The sequence below is a fragment of the Eleginops maclovinus genome, chromosome 12 (assembly GCF_036324505.1).
Source record: "Eleginops maclovinus isolate JMC-PN-2008 ecotype Puerto Natales chromosome 12, JC_Emac_rtc_rv5, whole genome shotgun sequence".
NCBI classification, from domain to species: Eukaryota; Metazoa; Chordata; class Actinopteri; order Perciformes; family Eleginopidae; genus Eleginops; species Eleginops maclovinus.
Window position 1 is genome coordinate 5,362,076 of NC_086360.1, and position 7,795 is coordinate 5,369,870.

Below are 7,795 nucleotides of genomic sequence, written 5' to 3' on the forward strand. Positions count from 1 at the left end.
GGCGAGGTGACACCAAGTGGTTCAACAAGAAGTGTTTCCGGTATTTTTGACCGCGGACAGGAAAAAGCGTGCAGGGCGAGGCGGCTGTCACAATAGTTTCCCTGGGAAGGGAACTTTGTCCCATTTTAAATAAATAACTGAGCAATATAGTCTGTGACATGTGTTCATGAATTGTATGCCCTCGTGTATTTAGTTTGGTATTTACTTATCACCGTGAGAGCAAAAGAATAATCAAAAAGGTCGAGTGGGTGTTAAATTTAATAAATACGTCTTTTATTTTGAAAGGTAATCCAAAAGTCTAAATTTGAATTGTAAAGAAAAGTATGAAGAAGCAGATGACTTTTTAATCATACAGTCAATGCGTTTGGACAACAATATACCCTATGGAACAATAAGCTGCCATTAAGAGGAATAACATAAATGAAGAAAAAAAAAACGTTTGTGAAGCACCATGTGTGTATGTGCCTATAAAGGGATAAAGAATGCCATAATCAATGAAAAATCAGAGGTAACATAAAAAAACACTTGAATATTCTTGTAAAATAAGACAACAAATAAGATACATGAATAACATCAGATAGAAAGTACAACAAATTAATTAAGAATTATTAAAAATGAAGTTAAAAATATAAATATTCATCCATGTTTGCAGCATCTCAGAGACAAGGGAACCAAAAGTGGAAACATGCTGACTGACTGACTGATAGGAGTAATTCCTGCACCACTCCATACATGTAACGTAGTAACTATATTCCCCTAGAGTTACATCAAGAAGGCGCTATCAGATTACTGGTTAAAAAAAAAATGTTGATGCAATGTCACAATACATTTAAAATAAAACATTGATTAATTCTGCTTTGTTGGTCAAGCTGTTATTTGGGTTAATCATTTACATTTTAATCTACAAGGCCCTTTTTTTTACTTAACCAAATGTTTTACATGAGTGTGAGTAAGCTTAACTGTATGTATTAAAAATAAATTAAGTGTTTTCTGTTTGCCTGGATTTTATTTGATCTTTTTCCGATTTGCATTTCCACTGCTTGACAAGCCATGCTTGACTTTATCTCTAACTAGCACGTTATATGTGGCCTGCTCTATCAAAATCAGTCACTTCAACCCTGGAACACATTTTGAGTTATACACACCATTCGGAAGAAGAAATCTTTAGCAGTCCAAATGATATATGTATTTTTCAAATTTACCAAGACAGCATTGTGAGAAAAGGCCTTCGATGTTTTCAGACAACTTTAAAGAAATACCTATAAATAATAAAACAAGAGAAAATGATAATGCTGAAGTGGTCTCTTAATTTGGGCTGTATATTTAATGAGTCTTTCTGAATCCCTAATATTTATATTAACTAACAGCTACTTCTCTTTACATGTTGCACACATAATAAACAATTTAGCTGATATTTGTTTTATTGCTGTTGATGTTAAATGACATGACTGACTTCCTCTGTCTTAGTAATGAAAGAATTCCATGCTGCTCATAACAGAAGACATGAAGCTGCAGAGAGATGATGGATATCTCTAACTCTCCACTTTGTGATTATATGAAAATCATTTTTTAAAATCAAAATAGTAATTATTAAATACAATGTTTATTTCATTTTCCGATGTGTGAGGTTACTTCAATAGCGGCCTTCAGCTCGTCTGCGTTGTTGGGTCTTGTGTCTCTCATCTTGACAATACCCCATAGGGTTCAGGTCAGGCTTGCTGGCCAATCAAGCACAGTTATTCCATGGTCATTCAACCAGGTTCTTGTACTTTTGGCAGGGTGGGCAGGTGCCAAGTCCTACTGGAAAATGAAATCAGCATCTCCATAAAGCTTTTCAGAAGAACAAAGTATGAAGTGCTCTTAAATGTCCTAGTAGACGGCTGCGTTGACTTTGGACTTAAAAAAACACAGTGGACCATCAGCAGCAGATGACATGGCTCCCCAAATCATCACTGACTGTGGAGACTTCAAACTGGACTTCAAGCATCTTGGATTATGTGCATCTTCACTCTTCTGTGAAGCGCCACCCAAACAAAAGATGCTGCACCAAGTGCCCTATGTGCTTTACGCAGAAGCATCTCGGAGACTAGGGAACCAAAAGTGGAAAAATGCTGATTCTGACAGGTTATAGGAGTAATTCCTGCACCAATCCATACATGTAACATAACTTCCTAGTTAGACAGCGAAAAAGTAACTATATTTACATCAAGAAGGCGCTATCAGATTACTGGTTAAAAAAATGTTGATGCAATGTTACAATACATTTAGAATAAAACATTGATTAATTATGCTTTGTTGGCCATACTGTTCTTTGGGTTAATACTTTAGGTTTTAATGTATAAACCTTTCTTAATTAAGTGTATGTTAACTCTCTTTGGTTGGTTTGTATTTTACCAAATGTTTATACAAGAGTGTGAGTGAGCTTAATTATATGTAATAAATATGAATTAAGCATTTTCTGTTTGCTTGCATTGTATTTGAGCTTTTTCCCCATTTGCATTTCCACTGCTTGACAAGCCATGCCTTGACTTGTATCTCTAACTAGCACGTTATAATGTGGCCTGCTGTATCAAAATCAGTCACTTCAAACCTGAAACACATTTTGAGTTATACACACACCATTGGGAAGAGGAGATCCTTAGCAGTACAACAATATATGTATTTTTCAAATCTACCAATACAGCATTGTAAGAAAAGGCCTTAAAAGTTTTCAGACAATTTTTAGGTATTTTTTCAATTAAATCACGAACAATAAAGCAAATTCATCTTGACATGTGTAAGGGACAAATGTGAAGCATTCATCCTGTTCTCTGGGGACTTCAATCATGCCTCTCTCTCAAAAACTCTGCCCACATTCAAACAATATGTCACCTGCACCACCAGAGACAATAAAACACTGGACTTACTGTACGCCAACACCAAGGAGGAGTACAGTTCATCACCCCTTCTTCCCCTGGGCAGATCTGACCACAAACTGGTCCACCTCCTGCCTGTGTATCAACCCCTGGTGTACAGACAGCCTGTGCCCACACGCAGCGTGAAGAAGTGGTCTGAGGCGTCTGAAGAGACCCTTAAAGACTGTTTCAACACTGCTGCGTGGGACGTGTTCACTGACTCTCACGGGTAGGACATCAACAGCCTGACTGACTGCATTACTGACTATATTAAATTCTGTGAGGAAAACGTCATACCCACCAGGACTGTACAGTGTTTTCCGAACAACAAACCCTGGATTCCCCCTGAGATAAAGGTCTCCTGAAAAAAGAAGGCCTTTAGATCAGGCAACAGAGAGGAGCTCAGGAGAACTGAGGTGGAAAATCAGAGAGTGGAAAAACTGCTACAGGAAGAGGATGGAGGAACAGATGCAGCAGAGGAACGTCAGCGGAGTCTGGAGAGGCTAAAAACAATCTCTGGCTACAAAGAGCCGGACTCCCAGGTCCGGGGGGGACCATCAGTGGGCAAATGACTTGAAAGTTTTTTTCAATAGATTTGATCAGTCATGCGCCCCTCCCCTGTCCCCTCTCCCACCTCCACCCAGCCCCCGACTATCAGCTCACAGACACTTTTTTCACCAGCAAATTGAAATTTCCCCTCTGTGGGATGAATAAAGGGATTCTGATTCAATTAGCTCATTTATCCTGGGCATAGGATAAGCATCAAACTTTGAGATTTAATTTCATGTTCTGAAATCATTACAGAACCTGTTGTTTTGTCTGGCTTAGGAACCAGAATGACCGGGCTGGTCCACTCACTGTGAGATTCTTCGATCACTCCCATAGCCAGCATTTTCTGCACCTCTTCTTCAATGGCCCCACGTCTTGCCCCCGGCAGGGGCGCACCTTTACCTTCTGGCCTGGTTCTGTGTGGATTTGATGTTCCACCATCGTTGTGCGTCCGGGTTGTATTGAGAAGACATCCAAACTTTGCTGAACCAGCTCTTTGGTTTGCTGTAATTGGGCTTTGGATAGCCCTGGAACGTATTCAACTTATGCCACCTCACTGTCTGGGGAAGAGGGGAAGACGACCGGGGAAGAACAACACAGCAGTGCATTTCTTTAACAGGTTAACATGGTAGATTTGGGATGTTTTGCAACAGCCAGGTTGGCGTACCTTGTAATTGACTGGTCCTACCTTCTCTGCCAATTCATAAGGTCCTTGCCACGATGCCAGGAATTTGTGCTCTGTGTTGGGGACCAGGACCAGCACTTTATCCCTTGGCAAAAACTCCCGCGGTTGGATCCCTCTGTTATACACTTTCTTCTGAGTTTCTTGGGCTTGAGCCATCTTCTCTCTCACCATTGGCCAGACATCTTTCATCTGCTTCTGTATTGTCTCCACATGCTCAATCAGGCTCCAATGGGGATCCTTTGCGATGTTGAGAAGTTCTTTGGACTGTCGGCCATACAGCAGCTCGAAGGGGGAGAAACCAGTTGAAGCCTGCAGAAATTCCCGGATTGAAAACAGGACATAGGGCAGAAGCTGGTCCCAGTTACGACCATCCTTGTCAACAACCTTTCTTTAACATGGATTTTAATGTATTTTTAAAGCGTTCTACCAACCCGTCCGTCTGAAGATGGTAGACGGATATATGAAGCTGCTTTACCTTCTAAAGCAGAGTCTACAGAGATCCTTTATTATCTTGGACATGGAGGGAGTGCCTTGGTCTGTTAGCATCTCTTTAGGAATCCCAACTCGGCTGAACAGGTGTAGCAGTTCCCGTGCAATCCCTCTGGTAGTCATGTTTCTCAAGGGAATGGCCTCTGGGTACCTAGTTGCATAGTCAAGGATCACAAGAATATACTGATGTCCCCTGGCAGACTTCACCAGCGGTCCCACTAAGTCCACGGCAATGCGACCCCCCTGGCCAGTGGATTCGGCTCACAATCCGCTGCCTTGTTTTTGCTACACCAAGGTGGGTCCCTAGGACATGGCTGTGAGCCAGATGCAACACTGTGGACACATATTGCTTTGGGACAACCAACAAATCTCTTCTCTGGCCTTCAACCTCTTTGGCATAATATAATAGATTATTTTCGTTTAGAAAGCGAGGACATGTAAGGCCACCTACTCCGGAAACTGGTTTTCCCTCTTTCTGTCACATTGCTGCGAGCATGCAAAAAATTGGGGTCCTCCATCTGGGCGATCCCGAACTCGCCCTTCAAACTTGGTAGCAAGGATGCTTCACCCTCCTCGTCATCTGTGCTTAGGTCTCCAGCGAAAGCCACAAAACAGTTATCATTTGCCTCACCCGCACAGGAAGATGGGTTGCCTCTCCACTCCTCTGGTGCAGCGCACACAACTTTGGGGGTCTGCTGAGGAGAAGAACCCTGGGTACCAGTTTGTCCTTTCTCTCGGTTCCCTTTTGAATGCTTGTGCTTTTTGGGACACACCTCCTTTGGATGCTGCAGGCGCTTGTATAGTGGGCAGTCTCGCACCACTAAGTCTGGGACTGGTAGGTAAGGAACTACCCCCACTTTTCAACTGGCTTTAATGGTGGTGAGGTGGATGAAGCCTGTGGGGTATAACTTGGTGTCCCCATGGACACAGGAGACAGGCACAGTCTCTTCAGACTGTAAATGTTCGAGAAGCTGGGGTTGAATGAGGGACACCACACTGCCTGAGTCCACCAGCGCCTCTGCATCTTTTCCATTTAACTTGACTGGTATCATGTGAGCCTTGGGAGCTTTCTTGTACCCAGCAGGAGTCAAGGAAGTGGCAGAGCCTTGCCCTAGATGAGTCGGTGGTCGGCATTAGTTCATCCTTTCCGGGGCAGTCCCGGGAAAGGTGGCCTGTCTCCCCACACTGGTAGCAAGGTGGTTGGCCCTCTGGCAGGTAGGTCTGTCGTCACCTTATCCCCTCGGGTTCCCGTGCCTGTTCTCGTGCCCTTCTAGTCTTTGATGCTTCCCCACTGAATTTCTGGCCCCCCTCGGTATCTGGTCTTGTGGATTTAAGCAGCTCTGTTGTGACCATGTGGCTCTCAACTAGGCTATAGCCATACCTCGCCAGGATTACCTTCTTCAAGACGCTGTAATCCTTTGCTTGGTCAGGAGGGAGGTCGAAGTAAGTTTGCTGTGCCGGGCCAAGTAGGAACGGTCCAACCAGGTCGGCCCAGGAGTCCCTTGGCCTGCCCTCTCTCTCAGCTGTGCGCTCAAAGACTGTCAGGTAGGCCTCTATTTGATCGCTCTGTCATTTTGGGGATGAACCGACCGACCTGGGTTAGGCTGCACAGTTGCTTCCCTCTGTGTAGGAGTGGCTGCTGCTTGGCATTTTTGGACCTCGGCATGGAGAAACGCATTGTTTCTGCTGCTCCTGAATCATCTCTTTCAGTGTCAATTGACATAACATCGAGATTATTCTCGACATGTCGAGATTAAACTCGACATAATATTTCAACTTTATTCTCGACATTTCGAGTTTAATGTCGACATGTTGACTTTAAAGTCGCCGTGTCGACTTTAAAGTCAACATGTCGACTTTAATCTCGTCACGGCAAAAATATTTTTTTTCTTCATATGTGGCCCTAATACTCCGTCGTACATTGCAGAGTCTGCTGCTTAGAAGAAATGCGCACCAACTCACTCAGTACATCCTCCATCTTAAAACTTTTTTTTGTTTTTTTTACCGCAACACCACCACTAAAGTCCTGCTGCTCGCATTCTCCACCAGTGTAACAGTACTGGGATGAATAAAGAGTAAAAAGTGGTAGCAGAGCAGTCAAGACAGAGACAGTGTTTCAAACAAAAAACAATCCGGGGGATTTCCTCCCCAACGCAAGGGCCCCCTGGTCAGCGTCCGCCCAGCGTGCCTTACTGCAGGACACCGCTAAGGCCTTTGTTTCCGATCCCCACTGCTCAGCACGGCACTCCGGTGTCCCGGGTTCCCCTGGAGCTTCGCTCTGCGGAGCACGTGTTCATCCGACACGACGCTCACAGAGGCCCACTGCAACCCCCTTACGATGGGCTTTTCCGGGTCTTGGAACGCAGGGCTGAGCACGTCTTGGTAGATCGGGTGAAGGCTGCTCACCTGGACTTGGATCAGCCCGTGGTGCAACCTCGGCCTCCGCCAACCCCATCGACTACCACAGCAGAGGTCGATGCAGGCTCCCGTACTCCGGAGTCGTGGTGGTCGGCCTGTCTTTCCTCCTTGCCGCACAAACTTTGTGTATTGGTGAATTCTGTGGGGGCTTGTGTGGTGACACATTGAGGGACATAATTCACTGTTGTATTGTTGTGGGTGGGGTTGTGTTAGAGTGTTTTCCCCACGGAAGTGTGTTAGTGTGTGCGTGTGTAAATGGAGAATAAACTGGAGTTCCATATTAAACACACCGCCTCCGACTCCCATTCATAGGCTTTACAAAAGGCAAATATCAGAGGTTCAAAAGAGTGATTTATGAAGTGTAGCCTACATCTCAAGACAATAGATAGACGCTCAACTGCAGCCCACTCTTCCTCTCATCCAACTATGAAGCTTTTTTAAAACCATTTTTATGAAAAAAAAAAAAAAAAAAGGTTTAAAAAGACCCTTTTCCCTCAACAACTGACTTTTCTGTTTCAGCCCTTAACATTGTTTGCATGACATGGAACCAAGCAAACAACACCTGAAAGGTTGAATATGAGTTTAAATGAATTGTAATTTAATGTATTTCGTACTGATTATCCTGCCATCATTTTTAAAAGCGTTTTCTTTCAGTCCTCTGCATCAAAAGTGGAGGCTGTTATTTATTTAAAATAATAAAGTTGGAATTCTTTAAACGCAATTGTAGACACACCAACAACAATTTGTACATTTGTAAACA